At 41.6% G+C, this 23,766-nt stretch overlaps 1 protein-coding gene across 5 annotated transcripts in view; it reads left to right on the forward strand.

Moving 5' to 3' along the window:
* The first annotated feature begins 1,938 nt into the window (after positions 1-1,938).
* Positions 1,939-23,766, forward strand: part of LOC124722028 (solute carrier family 41 member 1-like) — a 75,200-nt gene continuing 53,372 nt past the window's right edge. The window contains exons 1-2 of one of the 5 annotated variants that reach the window (XM_047247214.1): positions 1,939-2,376; positions 5,962-6,011. The gene's annotated coding sequence lies outside the window, so the exon portion shown is untranslated. Of the gene's footprint in view, positions 2,377-5,961; positions 6,012-10,782; positions 10,984-23,766 lie in introns of those variants that run through there. The other 4 variants (XM_047247211.1, XM_047247215.1, XM_047247212.1 and 1 more) reach the window with 4 other exon arrangements.

The following is a 23,766-nucleotide window of genomic DNA, read 5'->3' on the forward strand; positions in this document are numbered from 1 at the left end:
GGGTCACTCCTTCTATTCTATCGACGATTTCCTTGAAAAATTAAGCTGATTCTTAGTGTATTGTTGATTGAGTTTACTTAATCTTGTGGGCTGACTTTTTTCGGGTTCATAAACATTTATTTTTATCTGTTATTACTTTCATGTTGTTGTTTCATGTACTGATACGTTCCATGAGCTTGGAGATTTGCTCTTGAATTTGGTCCTATGGAACTTGACATGTAAATTTAAAAAATGCAGTTCTGTAGTTCGCATAGAACCTGACAGACTATAAAAATAGTTTCTCAAACAATAAAATTCACGAAGCATATAGTGTAAATTTTTGGGACTTTAGGTAGATTGCAACCTTATCTGAAAAACCCACTGCTTCGAATTAATGAAGTGCTACATCTGCATGATTACCCTAAAATTTACAATTGTCTGGAAGAGGGTTCACTGAACCATCTTCAACCTATTTCCTTTCTATTCCACTCTCGAACAGCGTGCAGAGAAAACTAACACTTAAATCTCACTGTGTGAGCTCTGATTTCCCTAATTTTATGACAATGATCATTTCTTCCTATGTAGGTGGACACCATTTTCATACTCTGAGGAGAAAGTTGGTGATAGAAATTTCATGAGAAGATCCTGTCCCAACGAAAAACGCCTTTGTTTTAATGATGTCACCCAAATTATATCATATCATATCCACAGCACTCTGTTCCCTATTTCACGATCATACAAAACGAGCTGCTGCTCTTTGTACTTTTTCGATATCCTCTGTCAGTTGTATCTGATTCGGACCCACAGTACTCGGCAGTACTCCAGAATGGGGTGAACGAGCATAATGCAAACAGTGTTTTTAGTAGACCTGTTGCAATTTCTAACTGTTTTGACAATAAACTGCAGTATTTAGTTTGCTTTTCACACAAAATTATCTGTATGATCATTCCAATTTATTTGTAATTGTAATCTCGAAGTATTTAGTTGAATTTACGGCCTTTAGACCTGCGTGATCTATCGTGTAACCGAAACTTAGTGGATTCCTTTTAGTATTCATGTGGATGACTTCACACTTTTCGTTATGTAGAGTTACTTGCCACTTCTTGTATTGTTGTCCTTTCATCTCGTACAGAGATTCTTAACAGTATACATGACTGATTACTGCTATAGGGGAGTCAAAAATTAGGAAAGTTTAATCTGAAATTTTCCATTCAGTAATGAGTTCTGGAATCGTTTCCTGGCAAAACTCAAAGTACAGTGACATTAATTTCAGAATACAGAATGATGTCGCAACAATTATATCTGATGTTTATGCTAGAAAATCTTACCGAGAACTCTTGTAAAATTATTGTATTTTTCTCTTTTCCTAGAATATTGAAAGGTACGAATAGAGCATTAGGGCCACAAAAATGTCTAAGACTTCTAAGGGCTTACGCCATTACTACATACAGGAATCGGATACATGGAGTTAGTACAAATGTTTTTAACAACCTACTAGTCAATATGTTCATGTAAATAATGTGATGGTGTTTAAGACTGAATTAAATAACTTTCCGTTGAGCAGTTCCTACTCCATTGGAGATCTTAAATAAATATTGATTTTAGTGTTTTACGTTAATGTATTACAATATAGGATAACGCATACACCAGAATACTGGCAGTCAGACTTGCATTGAAAATGTGTTCATACTAGCTTTCAAGTCAGTTCTGGAAAAAAGAGAAGTGTATAGACGTAAATTGTTCTCTTGTAATTTTCAATAAGGAATGAATTAATGCTCTGTAGATTCTCACATACATCTGAAATGTCATCTTCATATGAAGTTACTACTGTGTGTAATCTCACCACAAGAAGCAACTGTTCCAGAGCACCTCCTGTATAGTTGGCGATCTCCTGGCATATCTCTTGCTGTGCATATCTTCGAACGAAGTGCTAACACGTGGTAAACCAAGTGACAGTCGAACAACAGTACGCGTGATGCTGTGGATGTGAGGGATTGCGTGTGCGTCCGGTGATGTGGTCGTGAGGATTTACGTGTGCGTGTCGGGTGATGTTGTATAGGCTTTAAAAATGAGCGGGCAGTACCAAATTTTTGACGCAGTTTTTCTTAGCGTCACCCGATTTTCGTTTCATAAAATAAAAACTTTCAGAAAGGATTTTCTTCCGTTTAGTGAGCGTCAAGAACGTTTTTGTCGAGAGGTATAAACCGTAAAATCCAGAAAGTTTTATTTATTGCATGCCCAAGGTTTTGCATGCTATTGCGATAAAAGCGGAGTTTGCACGTATTATCGTTATTTGTTAGGTGGCATTCAGCCACGGTGCAGTAGGTTTTATTTTAAGTGACTGTAGCGTATTTAATAACTTCTTTCGTCGTATGTTTTGTGCCTGCGTATTTTGAGGTAAATTAATAGAAAGTCTGCACATGTTTGGTTCTGTTTGGAGACTGTTCTAAAAATCTCTCTCTCTCTCTCTCTCTCTCTCTCTCTCTCTCTCTGTGTGTGTGTGTGTGTGTGTGTGTGTGTGTGTGTGTGTGTGTGTGTGTACAGCTACCCAAAATACCAGTTACTGTATCTGTTTCCCGGAGTAAGATGTAGCTTGTAAACTTCGTTACAATGCACAAAAAATTAAACGCGTCTAAGTGTTAGTCCGCCTACTTTCGCCTTTTGTCGTCTCTCACCACGGTCGTGTCTTTTTAAACTTGTATGTATGTCCTGTGAAGCTGGTTAGATACAGTTTTCTACAACCTGATCAGCTTGCTATGTCCAGTATTATGGCTAATTGGTATGGGTTGACGTTTGAATTCACACCTCTTTCATCTCGTTCCAAGTTTACTATAAACGTTGACAATCTAATATTCAATCATCAGCCTTACAAATTAAAACGAAGTCATTGTAATAGCTGTTGTGTATATGTTGTGCTTGGTACTGGGTTCAATCTCCATAAGCTATACGCTCACCAGTGACGTGTCCTCCAACATATTAACATTTTACAATCTTTTTGTGGTGTTGTGTATGACAAATTTGTCGCATTATACCATTTAAATCATCCTGTATCCAATGTAGTGTACGTTCATGTACTGCCATCGGCGTATCATTTACTGCACAGCGAATAGGCCAACACGTCATTGCAATTTACCATAGGTGACTCAGTTTTACATTCATAAATTAGTTTAAGAATGAGCTTTTTCCATCCACATAGCGGGTAACGAACACGTGGAATTTTCTGTGCTTGTCCAGAAATTATACCTCCACTTTAGTCCCCTCACAGAATTGATGAGACAGAAAAACTAATTCAGAAAGTCTAAGTTATTGGAACATTTCTCGGTGTAATGCTTGTTTTGGGGGACAGTTGTATCACTGTGACGCCATATGTGGAACACGTTGAAAGTTCCAACTGTGTGCCACGTTGGTATTCAAAATATCCTACCTTGTTCATAGAAAAGTTGTTTATTACTTCTAACCATTTTTACATTACGAGTAATACGCCTAAATTTGAAAAGCACATATTTCCTGCTAGGAACCTTTCAACATGTCAAAAAGATTGAAAAACAGAAAGGGGAAGAACTGAGATACTACAATCTAGTGTCCAGCATCCCTGTTACAGCATCTGAGAATGAAGACTGTAAGAGAATCTTAATTATGTCTTTCAGTACTCACAGTATGACTGCAGGCATAAAACTGATCTGACTGAATAACTTGCATACCCTCCTGCACAGTTTTGAGGTCTTCTTAGCAGACCTCTTTGTGGTGGTTGCTGCAAGTGTTCGTTACACAGATACAGTTTGTGTATTGTACATATGACATTGGTGGTCAGTATTTGCAGTGTTTTTATTTTGAAGATGCTGAATGTTGTCACCTAATAGTATGAACAGTTACCAAAGTCATTCAAGCATCCTGTCATCAGATTGTCTCCTTTAGTGGTCTCATGACTGACAAGACAGGAAAATTTCATTGCCCTCTTTGTAAACTTTACTCAGTTGTTGCTATTCTTCTGTGATCATTTCCAACTAGTCTCATGATATTCCTTTGGGAATGGCAAATGGATTGTGCCCTTTTCGCATTTGATTAATGTGAAGGCAATCTTTTTGTAGTGACTCCCATATCTGCTGACTGAGCATATAAGTGTTATTATGGTTAATTTAAGATGTTTGTCTGAGAGACTTTCAATTAAAATCCACCCACTGTACACTCTTTATTAAAACTACTTGTTATTTGATGTCTGTCATAGCGATAGTGTTGATACATTTGCAGCCAATTATCCCATGGTCAACAGGGAGTGAGCGATCAACAGGAACAGTTTTATACAGGATAAAAGTAAATTGGCTGCTGACAGTGTCTTGTAATGTACTACATATGTACACTACACTACTTGAAAACTGCAATGAAGTGATCTTTTTTGAAGTGATCTTTTTTGTGATGTGTTGGTAATGCAGGGCAATTCATGTGTGATGAGCCCTTTCTTTGGAAGAACAACGTTCCAGTTTGTGCTTTGTCAGTTAATAAGTAATTTTAATCAGACTATATTTCTGTGTTGCTGTGTAACCCATCCTTGTAGATGTGTCATTGAAAGTAGTGGGAAATTACTGTGTAAATAAACTAAGTACTTTTATTTTAACCAGACTACTATCCACTAATAGTGAAACTAATGAAAAATTGTTGTTCCTTCAATTTCTTTTGTTTTCTGAAGTAATTGCCTCTTTCTTACTATTCACATACTACACATTTTGGTCTCTGCAACGATGTCAAAGACTCTTTAGCAGACCATTCTTCTTTTTTCTTTTCATATCGCCATTTAACTAAACTTTCTGAGTAAGGAGAGACTGGTAACTAAGCTGTTCAGACCCTTTAAACCCATAATCACAACCATTTAAGAGGTGTGTTGTTTTAGATTTTATGTATTTGAGATTTGGTGTAGCATTTGTCTGTCAGTTGTGTGCTGGCAAGGAAGTAGCCTACATGTTAATGCATGAATATCGATGTAGGAGCATGTTCAGGAGTGTAGGAATTCTGTTGCATATAGAGCCTACTCACATGAAACTGATTTTCAGTGATATTAACTTATCCAGTTAATTATATGTAGCATCTACATCTAAAAAAAAAAAAAAAAGTAACCTACTCCTGATTAGTATAATAATTCCTCCCAGTAATGAAATTTATTTCATTATAGTCTGTTTTGGAAAGGTGCAACATGTTACGCAAACCTCCAGTATTGCAGTTCCATTTAATTTGTATTAACTGTAAGTAGTAAAGGCCAAATGAAGATCTGTTATGATTATGATTGAACTTCTACAAATTCCACAGACATTCCACAATATAATGCCTTATTCTGTGTCAAAGGGCTCTGAGCAGTATGAGAAATAAGAGTATAAATAAAGTGAGCAAACACATACTAATGGTTCTCTTGATGTTACACCCGTACGAGTAGCTGTCATCATCAAAGGTCTGTTACCTGCAATCGTGGGTGAATGTTTGACAATGCCAGCCTCTTGATCAGGGGAAATGTTAGGAAAATCATTAAACAAACATTGGTTGAAGATCCTGAGATAGACGTCAGCAGGCAATACATTAATAAATGGTCATGAAAGGCTTGATACTTCTGTAAAATTACTAACACCATAACTATTCACCACAAATATTTGGCTGTAGATTTATTGTTCTAAACACTCACTAGGCATCTGAGATGGTTATACTGTAGAGTCTTAGGTTATTTTCCTAATCATTCGCGGCAGTTTTTTCTCAAGAAGACAGTTGTAGTTCCTACATCAATCCTTTCAAAATGTTACTGTTTGTTACATTGCTGATTATACAGCAACAAACTTTAAGCAAAATACACTTGCTATTAAGTAATTTGTAAGAATCATCTACCATTGATTATTCCATGTCTGTTAGTTCATATGAAATTTGTATCCTTCCCTGTAGTTTTAATATCACATAGGATGAGTTGCAATGTAAATGTAATAATCGTTCTTGTTTTATTTTTTTCAGACTGCTTCACTTACACAATGGTAAGTCAGTCTCTGTAACTGATTATCAAGGTACTGTTTATATTTAAATTACTAACTAATGTGTACACTTAAAGTCTGAAAGCAAAATGATGATTTAGAGTTAAATGGCTGTTAACATGAAAATTTTTATTTTCATTCTTGTTAACAAAGTTGGTGTTCGTGTTATACCTTATGCAATCTTGAATTCATTTTGGCTCAAAGTGTTTCTCTCCAGTTGCCTCCAGCAGTTCCTTCCATCTCTTGTTTGACATACCCAAGGACACACACACACACACACACACACACACACACACACACACACACACAGCACTTGATGAAATTAATTTTTTGGACCATTTCGCCAAAATAAACAGTCCACTTTGTCTGTGGAATTGGAGGGGATATTAGGTGTTGGAGGAGGAACTACATGGGGATAGAGTTTACCTTCTGACACGCAAGACTGTTACACCAGTTTTGTGGCTGGCACGTTAGTTTGCTTCATTGGGGACGTACTGAATGATGCTGTCGTAAGACACTAGACTCGTATTTAGAATAGCGGCGTTCATAACTTCTTGACTGTTGAGATTTTTCCATTGTTTCCCTAAGTTGCTTGTGCAGATGCTGTGGTAGTTCCTCACAAATGGACACTGCCATTTGCTTTCCCCAATCTAAGCTTGTACTCTTCTAATGACTGTCATTGATGTAGTGTTAAGGGGAGTTGAAAGGCCCTATCCCAACAATGTTAAATCTAGTGACTTGGCTTCCCTGTATTTCAGGAACCACTGTAGTCATTGACATAAAAGTTTTACAGGACACTAAACTGTATGTTCTGAGTCTACTGAGCTACAATAATTGCATTTCAGTCACTGCTGCCATGCAGGATTAGCCGAGCGGTCTAAGGCGCTGCAGTTATGGACTGTGTGGCTGGTTTTCGGCGGAGGTTCGAGTCCTCCCTCGGACATGGGTGTGTGTGTGTGTGTGTGTGTGTGTGTGTGTGTGTGTGTTTGTCCTTAGGATAATTTAGGTTAAGTAGTGTGTAAGCTTAGGGACTTATGACCTTAGCAGTTAGTCCCATAAGATTTCACACACATTTGAACATTTTTTTCAGTCACTGCTTTCGGAAGTACCATTTTTTAATTACACAGTTAAAATTTTGTGCACTTTTTTGTGCGTTATTCTAAATAATTTTAATTAAGCATAGCATATGTTCTTCTTTTAGTTCAGTAGACTCAGGATATGTATGTTATTACTCCCTGAAAATTGGAATACTCTACTCAAAGTGGTTTCTGAGCTTTTGGGAAAAATGCAAAAGAAAATGTAAATTTTCAGGAACGGCTTCTAAAGTTTAAAAAGACTTTAACTCGCTTAATTTGTGCTTAATTTTTTTCCTTTGTCATTCAGAGACACCCTGCACCATACTGTGTATCATCCTCTTGACCTTTTTCCAAGTTTTTTCTTCTTTCTGGACTCCTTAGTGGCCAACTGTGCTGCATACTCTGCTGTATCAGTGCGAAGTTCGTCCATCTGTTAAAGTTCCCTGATGCAGTTTGCTTCAGGGTTAATTACCATATGCTGTAGCACCTTCACCCTACCATGCTGCCATCACTGACCCACCACTTTGGTGTCTTCATTCCAACACAAACAATTTTTGGTGTGTGAGTCCATAGAAGATTATTGAACAACTCATTCGGATTTTGAGTGTGACCATGCAGACACTTCTTCAGTAATTCAGGATTTGCCAGGTCTCTGTAAATAGGTTTTATGAGATCCATGACTGTTGCTGGGATGTGTTGTTTATGGCTGTATGAACTGTTTGAGTACTGGACATTGTGGTAATTCCACCATGAATCAGGTCCAGGAGGACAAAGGTAGTGTACTGGTTTTTCATCAGTTGACAGTCTGTGGAAGAGGGTAGCCCATACTGCCTGCTTAGTTTTCAATAGGTCCTCCTTATTATTTCTTATGGCCATCCCATAATACTGCTGTAGTTAATCAGTCATTTTGTCTGTGAGCCTGCCTCTTATGGTTTTACCATCAGAAAGTTTCTTGCCTCTCAAGCTTTGTTTCAACTTCAACCTGGTGCCCATACTCTTCTCGACATGACCTTCATAACACAGCAGTCCACAGCCTTCTACATAAAAAATTACCGATTTTATAAGATCTTGAAGTAATGCATGTAAAAATTTTAACATTTTGAACTGGTTGTGTGTGTGTGTGTGTGTGTGTGTGTGTGTGTGTGTGTGTGTGTGTGTGTGTGTGTGTGTGTGTGTGTGTGTCTGTGTGTGTGTGTGTGTGTCTGTGTGTGTGTGTGTGTGTCTGTGTGTGTGTGTGTCTGTGTGTGTGTGTGTGTGTCTGTGTGTGTGTGTGTCTGTGTGTCTATAGAGGCAAACATTCCATGTGGGAAAAATATATCTAAAAACAAATATGATGTGACTTACCAAATCAAAGCACTGGCAGGTCCATAGACACACAAACAGCCACAAACATACACACAAAATTCTAGCTTTCACAACAAACGGTTGCTTCATCAGGAAAGAGGGAAAGACGAAAGGATGTGAGTTTTAAGGGGGAGGGTAAGGAGTCATTCCAATCCCGGGAGCGAAAAGACTTACCTTAGGGGGAAAAAAGGACAGGTATACACTCGCATACACACACACACATCCATCCGCACATACACAGACACAAGCAGACATTTGTAAAGGCAAAGAGTTTGGGCAGAGATGTCAGTCGAGGCGGAAGTACATAGGCAAAGATGTTGTTGAATGACAGGTGAGGTATGAGCGGCGGCAACTTGAAATTAGCGGAGGTTGAGGCCTGGTGGGTAACGAGCTGTGAAGCTTTCTATGTGGGAATGACCAGCAACAAACTGTCCATTCGCATGAATGGACACAGGCAGACAGTGTTTGTTGGTAATGAGGATCACCCTGTGGCTAAACATGCCTTGGTGCATGGCCAGCACATCTTGGCACAGTGTTACACCGTCCGGGTTATCTGGATACTTCCCACTAACACCAACCTGTCAGTACTCCGGAGATGGGAACTTGCCCTTCAGTATATCCTCTCTTCTCGTTACCCGCCAGGCCTCAACCTCAGCTAATTTCAAGTTGCCGCCGCTCATACCTCACCTGTCATTCAACAACATCTTTGCCTATGTACTTCCGCCTCGACTGACATCTCTGCCCAAACTCTTTGCCTTTACAAATGTCTGCTTGTGTCTGTGTGTGTGCAGATGGATATGTGTGTGTATGCGAGTGTATACCTGTCCTCTTTTCCCCCTAAGGTAAGTCTTTCCGCTCCCGAGATTGGAATGACTCCTTACCCTCTCCCTTCAAACCCACATCCTTTCCTCTTTCCCTCTCCTTCGCTCTTTCCCGATGAAGCAACCGTTTGTTGCGAAAGCTAGAATTTTGTGTGTATGTTTGTGTTTGTTTATGTGTCTATCGACCTGCCAGTGCTTTCATTTGGTAAGTCACATCATCTTTGTTTTTATACACACACACTCACTTCTTTTTAAATATAATCTACACCGGTTCAAAATGTTAACATTTTTACGTGCAGTACTTAGAGGTATAATAAAATTGGTAATTTTTTATATAGAAGGCAGTGGATTGCTGTGTTATAAAGGTCATGTCCAGAAGAGGGGAGATATATAAATCATTTTATGAGATAAAAATCCGAAAATGTGAAAAAAAATTCCATTCTCACTTCCGTTAAACCCTGATCTTTCTCCCTTTGAGCATAGGCTTGGGGCATATTATTCTGCTTATAATCAGTAGATTTCAGGTTAGCTTAAGGCTGAAACTCTTTTAGTGAAGAAGTAATTCTTAATATCAACCCTTGACCCAGAAAGACCGCTGTATGGACCTGTTTGTTTTATATTTGCATGAGAAAAGTGAATGATGGGCTGTTTTGATATGTAGTGCTGGAAATACTCTCAGTACTTTAGACTGCAGTTTGTTTCATTCCATTCTTGTAAAGTTTCCTGTGGAAAGTGCAAACCAGTATATTTCCTTATCCTGTGGCAAAATAAGGTTAGTCCTCTATCAGGAACTACTGAAAAGCTTATTCTATTAACTCCTTCATTTTAATCAGGACATACATTGGAAGTTATTGTGCAGTAGTTTGGATTTAAAATTAGGCAAATACTGTGCATTTGGCTCTATCAAGGGTGGAAATGTCCTCCCTGTATTTTCCCATGTAGACATTTTCAGACTTCATGTGCACTTTGAGTTTGGGTTGCCAAACCACTTAGTTAAAAAAACAAAACTTATCACTGTGCTTCATCTGAACATTTCAAATATATATTTTGCCATAATCAGTCATAAACAATTCAAATTTTCTTAATGTTGTCTGCGAAGAGAAGTTACATTTATAACTAAGAAGACTAGCTGTTCATTATCACTGTATCCAATAAGAATGAGATGAATATCAATTCATTCACTGAAATGTATGTTGTGTAACTAACTCCTAAGCACAAGAGTCTGAGCAAACAGTGGAGGGAGAGAGTGTGAATGAGTGTATGGAGGGGGGGGGGGGGGGGTTAAATTATATACTTCATAGAGCATGGTTGTCTATATTCTGTGTGTTTTTTATTTGAATGGAAGTGCATTGCTCCCAAATGCAAAACTCCCTTCTCTCTCTACCTCACCTCACCCCACCCCACCTTCCCCTCCTTTAGCATTGTAAGGCACTTGGCTCAATGCCAGAAAGGTAGACAACTAATCTACCTATAAAGCTGAAGCTCTTCTTATTCTGGAATCAGTTCATGGAGGCTCGCCAAATTGGTGGCAGGAACCTGAAATAGCATTTGCTTTGCTCCTTTTATCTAGCAAACTTATTTGTGTTGTTACCAAAATGGCTCAAAGCTCACCTACAGGCAGTTAGATGTGATACGGGAGGCTGATCACACAAAAGCAGTGTTAATGAAGTTGTTTATGTGTTGTGCTGTTTTGTGCAAACAATGTGATTGCATTTAGAATTAGTTGTCTGTGTCTTGTGTTACTGTTTGCTTCCAATTGATCAGGTAATTGCTCTTCATTACTATGTTAAACTTGAGTAAACTTCTCAGCCAATATGTACATGGCATTCACCCTCCTTGGAATTTATTTGCTGTCTTTCTGGTTGTGCAATCAAGTTATCACACGTATCATAGCTGAGGAAATATTTATCCAGTATCAGTTATCTGTAATGCTGATGAGACACATTACAAGTGATATAAAAACTATTAATACAAATTTTCCTGTGTGTGTGTGTGTGTGTGTGTGTGTGTGTGTGTGTGTGTGTGTAGATTACTTCCAAGCATTGCATCACATCTTTTTAAAGATGTGTGTGTGATGCAAAAATTTAACAGTATATAAGAATCATCTGCAGTGTATATGCTTATCTTACACTTTCATCAGTACTTATTTGTCCAATGATGATACACACAATCTGATAACGATGCAAATCTTTGTGCTCCTGATTCTGTTACTGAGAGCAAAGACTTTCATCCCCAGAGACATTTTCACACACTTGTGTGTGTGTGTGTGTGTGTGTGTGTGTGTGTGTGTGTGTGTTTGAATGTACAGGCACACGCAGAGCCACGTACTTTTCACTTGCGGAAATGGAAATTTGGTGGACTCTGGTACATAACAGTTTGACCCACAGCACTGAACAGTTCATACAGTCATCAGATTTTACTATTCGTGAATCTGAAATTACATTAGTAACTTTTTCTCCTATCAAGTGTAAATCTGAAGACAGTTTATAGAATATTAATATCTTTACATCAGTTTTTTGTTTGAAAGGTTAGCTTCACAACTTGGTTTTCGTCCTGTTGTTACCTCTATATAGTCCTAGGTATAGATGTAATCTGTGGGGACAAGGACACTTTCACCCTTATTCACAATTAGAGAACTTGCTACAAAAATTGTTAAGGTTAAAGTTAAGCTAAAGTGTGACATTGTTATATGATGGTGGTAATTTGGCCAAATACATATCAAGTAACGTAAGTCTGTGGCAATCACATGATGCACAAAGTGTTGTTAGTCATAGGTCAAATTTATGTGATGAATTAAGGTGACCACGTTGGGAGTTGGGTGCTGTCATTTTGTAGGAATTGATATTGAAACGGAAAACAATTAACTCGGAGGCTTACATTCAGACAGTTTAGAGGAGCAGAGGTGGCGTTCAGTATATGAGATGAGATCCACTTAGCTTCAAAGCCTCAACAATTACTTCGAAGTTTTGGCTATGAAATTTTTATAGGTGTCATGGAGAGATGTCTATAGGTGTTGTGGAGAGATGTCATTATATTCCCATTCTGAAAAATTCTCTGGGTATAACTCAGTTTGGTAGTGATGAGGAATGAAAAAATAAATTACAATCTTGTTTAACAACCTGTTGGCAGTCTAACACAATGTTTTAATTTGTGTGGCGAGTTATAGATAAGTATTTCCAGTTGGCCTATAGTGATCAGATACATTTGAGCGAATTTCTTTTCTTTTTTTCCCCCAATGCAAAAGTGTGTTGTTTTCAAGATGACCCTACAAAAGACTTATAATTGGGACAGATGAACCAGTTCCATATCTAGTGTAGGGAAACAGAAATGTCTTTTCATACCACTGTACTGCACAGTGCCTAATCACTCCATTAAAAATGATTCACGAGGATAGATCAATAGACGAAACAAATATTCTAAAGTCTTATATCTTGTATTGGTAAGTCACATGTCACAGACATTCTTATATCTGCTACTTTTATATTAGTTATTATCTTAATTTTAGAGATGAAAATGTCAAATTTGAATGAATGTACCTATTGCCGTTCACTGTCTGACATCATCATATTGTTGGGTATTTGGCAGTGAGAAAACAAGTGTGTGTTGCACAGAAGTATGCAATAAGTAAAATAAACACACTGAACAAAAAGTTAGTCACTTCCAGTAGATATCACACTTATGCCATGCAGTACCATCTCTGGGCTTAGTAGTAGCAGCATCAGTTGGATGAGGAAGTGTGTTCACAAGTTTATTCAGGTATTCAAAATCCCACTGATGATTAGATCCAGCGGAGCTACCAAATTGTTAGGATGGTTGTCTACATTTCACCTTCTTTTAAAATAGTACCAGAACTTTTCTCTGGAGTTAACGTTGGGTAATTTTGTGAACCAGCAGAAATATGATTGGATGCGTAAGTTTTTGTTAAACCAGGAGTATATGCGTGCAATCTTATGAATGTGGCTATTGTTATTACGGAAGAAGGAAGATTCAACAACGAACATGCAGGAGAGAGGGTAGCACTTGTTCGACAAGAATGTTGAAATAAACATTGTAGTCCATTTTTGCAGTAACCTGAATGAATGGGCACAAGTCATAGTACGAGAAACATTCCCAAAACATCACAGAACCATCTGTATCAAGAATAACATCCTTCACACACTGTGGTTTAAATATCCTCACAGGGCCACTACTGCGTTTGAGCCTTGCTTCATTTGAAAAGAGGCAGAATTATGCTTCCAGTCAGTAACTACTGAGTGTGGTGGTGCAGTGGTTAACAAACTGGACTCTCATTCAAAAGCAAGACTGTTCAAATCTGTATCTGACCATCCTGATTTAGGTACGATATTGCAGTGCCTGTGTTATTCAGATGACGATGCACTGCGGTGACCACAACCCTTATGAAACACATCAGATGAATTTGCTACTGCAAATAATGTCTACCATCAGCTGTAGAATGGAATGACAAAAATGAAAATTTGTTCTGAACCGTGACTCGAACCCAGATTTCCTGCTTATTGCGAGCGGTCACCTTACCATTTAGCTATCAGTGATGTATGGTTGACGACGTATGGAGGTTTGGGTCTGGCAATGAGTCGTGCACGGATAGCCAAATGGTAAGGCGACCGCTCGTGATAAGTGGGGAATCCAGTTTCGAGTCCCGGTCCGGCACAAATTTTCATTGTCATCATTCCATTCTACAGCCGATGGTAGCCATTATTCGTAGTTTTGAATTCATTTGATATGATCCTGATTTAGGTTTTCCATGATTTCCCTAAATCATGTGAGGCAAATGGTGGAAAGGTTCCATTGAAAGTGCATGCCCAATATTTCTTACCTGTCCTTGAATCAATCTGACCTTATGCTCGCTCTCTCTAATGACCTCATTGTCGACAGGATTTTGAACCCTAATATTCCTTCCTGCTTTCTCTGTCGGCTACTATCCAGTTTTGGTTGTTTGTTCTATTGAAGACTTAAAACTGTATATGCTGCTGTGAGCAGTTGCATTTTGCAAGGTACTTGATTCCAAATGTCCATTGCATACAGTTTCCTTTGCATTGTTCACTTGGAAACTATGGAGATGGGGCCTACTTTCACTGACAGCAGCAATTTCTTTTCAGTTTGAAACCGATTGTCATCGGCAAGTAGTGACCCTGATCAGTCCCTGTTAATTAGGATCTTTTTATGACCTCTTTTCTTAAACTCCTTCCATGGTGTTGCCACCGTATCAGAGGCACCTTCAGTGTCAGGTGGGAGGTTTTGCATGCCTCAGTAATGTTGAGAGCTATGCTGATGATAGGGTAGCTATTGGTGGGTCAACCCCAGGCTAGACAGGCATCAGTGGAGAGGTCAGGCAAAGACTGTCCTACAGCTGAAGGAAGGGTGTACCAGTTTTTCTTTCTTTTTTCCCTGGGGAGCTCTACCAGCAGTGGTTGGGTATGGGTACAATGATCCCAGGTTTCCCAAGCTGGAGACTGGTCAGCACTGCCAGACCTCTTCTGCCGTAAACTCCGGGCAATGTCAGGACTCCAGGGACCATAATTATGTGTCGCAGTAGAATATTGAGGATTTCATGTCGCTTGCTACACTGCCTGGACTCTGAAGATACACATCTCAAAAACTCATCCTCAAGGTGTGCTACATGCTGATGAGGTGAACAGCTGTTGAGGTAAATCGGCCTCTAGTGGGCAGCCTCTGGGGCATCTGCCACCCACACCCCAGTAATATAAGGCTTACTCAGACATTGAGTGCCCTGCCTGGGTTTACATTTGTTCCCTAATGGCTCTTAATATTCCTGTGGAGCGACCTCAGCTTAAAACTACCCATAACAAGATGGATGTACCATCAAGTAGTGCCTACACCCACCCAACAGAGCGAGCTTGGGTGCTCAATCCATCCGAAAAGTAGTCTCAGAAGAATTATAACAACAGGGCACTAGTCTGCTATAACACTTTCATCCTAATTGAGAGAGCAGGGGAACTTTTGAGATAATCTGCCCTCCCTATATTCATAAGGGGGGGGAGGGCATTACCACCTCCTTAAAAAGTGTTAAACCACTTCTTAATGGTACATTTCTAGTTGAAACTGCCATGTCATGCCAAGTACCTAAAACTTCCGTGATGCAACTCCTTCGATGACGATCTTGATATGACTGAATTACGTAACACCTGTAACTTCTGCAAAGGTGCACATTGGAAAAAGACTTTTATTTTAACTTTCAACACTGCGGAATAATCTGAATGTATGGTTGCAGGCTATATCTGTCTTAAGGTTTGACTGTAGTTCCCATTCAAAAGCTATAAATGACAGATTTGGTCATACCACTGTAACATGTAACAAAAGGGCCAACTGTGGAGATAGTGGAGGCCCAACTAAAAAATTGGCAACTCTTGTACACTTTCTCCAAAAGATATAAATTGCTCTGGGGATCACCCATTATGAAGCAGGATGTGTGGAGCTTATAATGAGAATAGGAAAATTCAGGAGTTGAAAGTTCAGAAATGCACCCCTATGGTGAACCTAAGAAAAGCTTTTAAAGCTCAGCAGCCTCTGTCATTGCAACTTGTTTTACGTCAGTCCTTGACACTTTGCAGACTGAGCCATTTAGACATGATCTCAAATTTGGCACTGCAGTTGTGAATTTGCCCAGTGTCATGGTTGCATCCCTGTCTCCTTCTCCAGGTGTGCAACAAGCCACCAAATTTTCGCCTCACGGGTTGAAGTCACCTGTTACACAGCCGGTTGGCCAGAAAGATCAAAAGGAATACTTCCACGAAGACTTCTTACATCACTCCAGCCAATAAATATCAGAGTATCCCTCTGCCAACCGGAAAGGCTCCAAGAATTCAAACAAAGGCATATGATCTCCTTTGCCGACTCGGACATCCTCTTAGATGGTGTCGCCACGTGATGTCCTCACCTGCCCAACCTCTGTGTTGCCAGTGCACACCACCAACCATTTTTCTGCCCTGAACCCTGCAGATTGACAAGAGGGAGAATGCCTCTGTAGGTCTCGTGGAGCAGTTTCCTCCACACTCTGTGCCCTGTAGCAGTGAGTCTTCAAAGGCTGGAACTGAGTAGTCACCGAGGTGAGAGCCCTTTATCTCAGCGTCTGCTTGTTCTCTGCCTCCAGGAAACAAAATTGCATCCTGACTATTACTTTGAGCCCTCGCATTTCTTAAGAGTCCGCTTTGACCTTCCCCGAAGCCTGCATCCCATCTCATAGGGGAGTCGTGCTGCTCATTCGGGATAACATTCAGTGTCAACCCATCTTCCTGACTACCTGGCTTAAAGTTGTTGCAGTCCACATTTTCCTTTGTACCAGACTTCCTCCAGCGTATTGGGCACCCCTTTAAGCTGCTCGGTGACTTCAATGCGCACCATCCCCTTTTGGGCTCGCCCAGAAACTGAGAGGTGCCCTCTTGGCTGACCTTAATCAACTGAACCTCATCTTCCATAACACGGGATCACCCACGTCCCTTTCCAAGTGCACTCACACCTATTCCCATTTGGACTTTTCCTTTTGTACTGCCCAGCTTGCCCATCATCTCAAGTGGTCCATTCTCCATGACATATACTCGAGCGACCATTTCTTGTATGCTATTCGATTGCTGACTCCTACCCCACCTATGTGCACACCCAATGGCAGCTTTCTAATGCCAACTGGAGGCTTTACTTCTTTCTGGCGACTTTCAATGAACATTAATACCCCAGTTGTGAGGACCAAGCAGAATATCTTATAAACATTATTATCCCCACAGAATGTTCCACTCCTCGGACTTTCTCTTTGCTGCACCGTGTCCTGGTCCCTTGGTGGACTGAGGTGGACCAGGACACAATTTGCATGCGGAAACGTGCTCTCCACATTTGTAACTGTCATCCTACGATGGCCAACTGCATTCATTACAAATATTGCATGCACAGTGTCATTGCATTCTTCAGGATAGCATAAAAACTTTACTAGTTCGTGGAGCAGTCCTTTTAAAAGTTCCACATAGTCTTTCGTTGTGTGGGTGAACTTCCAGCGGCTGCCTCGGACCAAGGTCCATTCCCCAATGTCTCCCCTGACAGTAGCAGATGATGTCATTGAGGGCCATACTTCTATCTCAGACAAATTGAGCTGCTATTTTGTGGAGATTTCGAGCTCCACGCACTATCAACCTACCTTCCTCCATCAGAAATGAGTGGAGGAGATTCAACTGATAACCATGTCTTCTCCGAATCATGAGTGCTACAATGCCACCTTTAGTATGAGGGACCTAGATCGTGCTCTCACTTCACCCCCCACTCCCTCCTCCTCTCCCTGGGGGCTAGCCACTCTTTGGTGGGTTCGTTCGTGCTTGTCTACCACAGAGTCCCAGCCTTTGCAGCATCTTCTCCCTTCCGTGCCGCATGTCTATCCTCTTGCTATTCTTTTTCCCTTCCCTTGGGAAACATGTCTGGGGTGTTCTTGGGAATGTTCCACGTTTTGTCACTGACATAAGCACAGTCTCACCACTGTTTTTTGTCCTTTCTGTGTTTCCCTTCTCATCTCATTCCTCCGCTTCGGCATTTGAGGTTCCTCTTTTTCTTCTTCCTCCCTGTGCACTCCTGCAGGCTGACACACGGGTCTGACGCATAACAGGGGACTGGGTAACTCGTAATTCTCAGCCTCGGGTTGACAGGTAGGGTTCGCACATACCCCTTGGTACAGGGCAGGCCCAGGGAGGGGTGACTGCCTGAGCTGCAACCTCACCACTGCCAATTGGTCCCTCTGTCAGGTGTACGGAGATGTGAACAGTCACCTAAGGTGGATGCGTTCCTTGTGAAGGGAGTCCCCAGTGGGAAGGAGCACGCCATCGGAGACACTGGCAATCATTGGGATTTTCTCGCAATGAGCCAATCATCTACACACTCAGTGTCTACGAAATGTAAACTTAATGAGGCTAACGATTCAAAGACCCTTCCAACTGCACCATGTTTCCTCGTGGTCTCATGCACTGAAGACGATAAGTCCTTCACCATGGTAAATATGTTTATTATTCAGAAAGGTGTTGATGCAATTGCCGGCCTTGTGAAATGCTGCTCTCGTTTATGGAATGGCACTTTGCTTTTGGAGACTACTTCTGATTCTCAAGCACTAAAACTGCTTGCCACCTCACTTCTCCATGGCTACCCTGTTCATGTTGAGGTCCATAGAACTATAAATTGTTCCTAAGGTGTTGTTTACACCATGCGAGCTTAAAAATGACTATGCACCCTCGGACTCTACATTGAAATATTAAAAGTGTTGTCTGGTTTCATTGTCTAGGGGCTGGGATACGTAGTTGCCACATTACAGGCCAAATACTGCCGAGTCTACAGTATATGATAAGAAAAAACGCATTAATCAAATGGCCGAAGGTTTCTATCACTCGGCAGTTGCGAATTATGAAAGTAGCATGTAAATTTATAAATGAAAGATTGCAATTAAATAAAATCTGCAGGTACTATCTTAATGACTTTAAATGATGAGTATGATAGTAAAAGTACTTTTAAGAGTGTGTATATTTCTGCAAAACACTTATTGGTGTCAGTGGTCCAGGAATTAAATAAAATATAAATTGAATAACAGGGAAACAATAGATTCCTGCTTCACATATTTAGTTATGAACAGCAACATAGTTTGCGAGATATTCACTTCTGAACGCATACTAAGACTTCACTGCAGAAGCCACAGAAATCACACAAGAGGACAGGTCGGCACTCCGAAATATTTCTATCCTCCGCAACCATTCGCAGACTGCTCTACTGTCCAAGTCTTTCCGCCGACTGTGCGTCCATCGCGCCGTACTGTCCGTGTCCAGCACTCACTCCCATGTCCTGTGCCATACCCCCCCGAACTGCCGCACTTCTTCAAACTACCTCGTGTCCTCTCTGGAAACTCCCTTCCATCCAGTCTCCCCATTCACGAGCGCTGTGATTGGCTAGAGTGCTCGCGCCATGTCTTCATGCCAACACAGAGTCACAAACATAATGAAACATATTCGAAATACTGGATTTACATTTAAATACTTGAAATTAAATAAATATTCCTATGGCTGGACCATAAACAAACTTTAACAGACATTATTAAAGACATAAACTAATTAACTAAACATATATCAAAGGAATAGCAACAAAAGGTAGGCCAGTAGCCTAATGTTTCTGTGCTTTCTACAACACAGTAAATATTTAACCAATTTCTTCACGAATAGTATATATCGGATGTATACAAAGACATAGATGAATAAATATATTGATAAGCATGCTGCTACCATTTTTTCGTGTAACTGTGGAGTACTTGTAACCTGACGCGATCGATAGTAATCGGCCACTTTGAACTCCAATAACTCGTGTACTATTTAAGTTACATACCTGTGATTCATACCAGTTTAGGTTTACACTAATAGCTTTCTAAAGACATGATGATCGACAAAATCGGATGAAGCGTTTATATTTTGGAAATTCGTTGCTGGTTGTTACTTTTATAATTCACCATCTGATACTAAACTTTAAACTAATAAAGATATTGAAAATCTGATTAGACCCTCAGAATCACCGAGCAAATAATAGTAATGTGCATGTTTCTTTTTGAGGTATCACGATTCATCTGGCTACTATTAATTTCTATACAAATTGTGAAATGTCTGCTATTATGGTTTCACAAAGTCCGCCATCTTTGGCACTCCTGGCATAGACATCTCCTTCACTGCTACAAAAACACCGTCCTCATCACAGCGGAATTCCCAACCACGCGGCTGGATCATGCGCTGGGGCCACCCCTCTCGTCCGGCTAACGTTTGCCACCACGTGTTTGCTGCCGGGCCCCGCCTGGCCGAGCGGCCCGTGCAGCCGCGCAAATTTAGAATATTTTCAGGGCGCCACAATTTGCCTGTTACCTCACAACCAGTCTGCTTGATGGTCTGACAGAGACCAAAATCCAGTCATACCACTGATCAGGGTGTCATTGCTGTCCATCGAGTGATGGTAGTAGATTCCACCTTAGTGCCCACTGGCACTCTTTTTCTCTCCTTTGATAGAGTGGTGCTTCTGTCCAAGATCAAAGCAGGCTATGAAATTATCACAGTCTGACCCTACAGTCTTAACCTGATGCGCTGCTACCGGTGTCGTCATTTCAACCGCAGTAAAACGTGTTGTCGACACCCAGCCAAATGTGTAACCTGTGGTAGGGATGCGCACGAGGGCGATTGTCCACCTCCTTCTCTTCATTGTGTCAAATGCAATGGTGGCCATGCTGCCTCCTCTCAAGATTGTCCCATGTATCTTGAGTGGGCTGTCCAAGAGATCTGGGTAAAGGAAATAGTGTCTTATGCTGTTGCTCGTAAGTTATTGGCCAGTTACAAACCCCGTATTCTCCCATCTGGAACCTATAGTTCTGTTGTTGTTATCCCGTGCTCCATGAAGGAGATGGCCACGTAGACATGCGACCTCAAATTCAATTCTGAAGTTGTGAAATCACCCAGTGTCAAGGTAGCATTGCCATCTCCCCATTCAGCTGTGCAACAAGCCATCAAACTCTCGCCTCAAGGGTTGAAGCCACCAGCTACACAACCGGTAGGCCGGAAAGGACAGTAGTAGTACTCCAGTGAAGACTTCCTCCATACCTCCAGCCAAACACTACCCAAATCTTCCTATGCTAACCGGGAAGGCTCGAAGTAGTCCACAAAAGGCAAATGGTCTTCTCCTTTGCCAACTCAAAGATCCTCCTCGACAGTGTTGCCACATGACACCTTAGCCTGGCCGACCTCCATTGCACTGGTGCACACCACCAACCTTTTTTCTGTGTTGGGCTCCACAGACTGACAGCACAAGCAACTCGCTGCTTCTGTGGACCTCATGGAGCGAGATCCTCCTGCTTCTGTGCGTTGTAGCAGCGACTCTTCTCATGCTGTCACTCTGCAGCTGCCGAGGTGACACCCCTTCATCTCTTGCTCATCATGACACTCCTCTGATAAAACGTTCGTGGTCTTCAGCCCCAAAAAGAGGACTTACGGCTGCATTTAGCATCACAGTGTCCCCTAGTACTCTGCCTTCAGGAAATGAAATTGTGTTCTCATGACTGCTTTGAGCTTTCACATTTCGTCTGTTTTGCCCTTCCCCCTGAAGTTGTCATTCCATCTCATAGGGGAGTCATGCTGCTGATACTGGATGACGTTCATAGTCAACCCATCTCCCTGACTATCTGTCTTCAAGCTTTTGCAGTTTGCCTTCTCCTTGCTCACCTGACCTTTTCCCTCTGTACCATTTATATTTCTGTGTCATTCGATGTAACCAGGGCAGACTTCCTTCAGCTTATTGAGCAGCTACCTCCCCCATTTCTGTTATTCGGTAACTTTAATGTGCATCATCCCCTTTGGAGTTCTCCCTGAACCTGTCAGAGAGCTGCCCTCTTGGCTGACCACCTTCATCAACTCAACCTCTTCTTCCGTAACATTGGAGCACCCACATTCCTTTCAGACTCCTCGCACACCTATTCCCATTTGGACATGTCCTTCTGCACTGCCCAGCTTGCCCATCATCTCTAGTGGTTCGCTATTTCTGACACCTACTCAAGTGACCATTTCCCATGTGCTATCCGTTTGCTGATTCCTACCCCACCTGCATGCACACCCAAATGGCAGCTTACAAAGGCTGGCTGGTGAGTTTGCTACTCCGTGGTGATGTTCGGAGAACAGGATTTCCCCAGTTGTGATGAACAGGTGGAATACCTTACAAGCAGTTATCCTTACTGCTGCAGAACGTTGCATTCTTTACACTTCCTCTTTACCATGTCCTGTCCCAGTCCCTTGGTGGACTGAGGCATTCCAGGATGCAATTTTCTCTCTCTCTCTCTCTCTCTCTCTCTCACTCACTCACTCACTCTCACACACACACACACACACACACACACACACACACACACACACACACACACACCCTCTGCATTTGTAACTCTCATCCTACGATGGCAAACTCCATTCATTATAAAGAGATGCGTGGAAAATGGCATCGTGTTCTGCAGGACAGGAAGAAAGCTAGCTGGATTTCATTCACTAGTTCTTTTAACAGTTACACACATTCCTCCGTCGCATGAGCGAATTTCAGATAGCTCTTTGGAACCGAGATCCATTCGCCAATTTCCAGCCTGATACTAGCAGACAATGTTATCGTGGACCCTATTGCTATCTCCAACACCTTGGGCCACCATGTTGTGAAAATTTTGAGCTCTGCTCCCTATCATCCTGCCTTCTTCCATCGGAAACCAGCAGAGGAGGCTCGGGTGATACCCTTCTCTTCTCAGAATCGTGAGTGCTTCAATGCCGCCTTCATTATGAGGGAGCTAGATCATGCTGTTAGTTCATCCTGATCCTCTGCCCCAGGGCTAGACAGTGTCCTCATCCAGATGTTGCAGCACCTTTCTTTTGCAGGCAAGCACTTTCTGATTAATGCATACAACCACATCTGGACATGGGGCACATTTCCCAAAAGTTGGTGTGAAGCTAAGCAAGACCGGTAAGGACAGAAACCGTCCTAGCTACTCCCCCACCTCTCTCACCAGCTGCGTTTGCAATGTGATGGAACGTATGATTCATGCCTGGCTGGTATGGTGGCACAAGTCTCACAATTTGCTAACATCTGCATGATGCGGATTTTGAGCATGGAGTTCTGCAGTTGACCATATAGTTACGTTGTCCACCCATGTCGTGAATGGTTTTCCGCAGGAATCCCAGACTGTGGCCATGTTTTTTGATTTGGAGAAGGCCTAGGATACCTGTTGGAGAACTGGTATCCTCCATACTCTTTACATGTGGGGCTTCTGTGGCTGCCTGCCCTGTTTCCTTCAGGAATTTTTAAAAGACCAAGTTTTCAGGATGCGTGTGGGTTCTGCCTTGGTGGACACCTTTATGCAGGAAAACAGTGTGCCTCAGGGTTCCGTCCTGAGCATCGCCCTCTTTGCTATTGCCATTAACCCCGTAATGGCCTGTCGCCTGCTGTGCATCTCTGGCTCCCTTTTGGTTGACGATTTTGGCATCTGTTACAGTTCTCCACAGATATGTCTCACTGAGTGGCGTTTTCAGCGATGTCTTGAGCGTCTTTGCTCCCGGAGCATCAACAGTGGTTTTCATTTCTCCACTGACAAAATTACCTGTCTGAATTTCTGGCGGTGCAAATTTTCTCTCAGCATCTTTACGTCGTGGGCCTGTTGCCCTTCCATTCGTTGAAACTACAAAATTCCTGGGGCTAATTCCTCTGTGACCCCGGGAGTTAGAATTGGCCTGAGGTATTCCTGCCTGTTGCAAAAGGCAACGAAAAGGAGTCTCACACCTTTTGGCCTTTGTGATGGTCCCCTGTAGGGTTTGACCTCCATTTTTATAATTTTCCTGAAGAGCGAGCCAATTGGGGAAGGGTGCGTTACATGGTGCATCGTGTCTATTGTGCATTGAGATCTTTAGCCCACTTTCTCGTTGTGGCATTGCAGTCCCGCTCGTCCTCCATCTCTTGAGCGAGGACATCTTCCTGGGTGCGTTTTCCTCAACCCACTATGAAGTG

The sequence above is a fragment of the Schistocerca piceifrons genome, chromosome X (assembly GCF_021461385.2).
Source record: "Schistocerca piceifrons isolate TAMUIC-IGC-003096 chromosome X, iqSchPice1.1, whole genome shotgun sequence".
Classification (NCBI taxonomy): Eukaryota; Metazoa; Arthropoda; class Insecta; order Orthoptera; family Acrididae; genus Schistocerca; species Schistocerca piceifrons.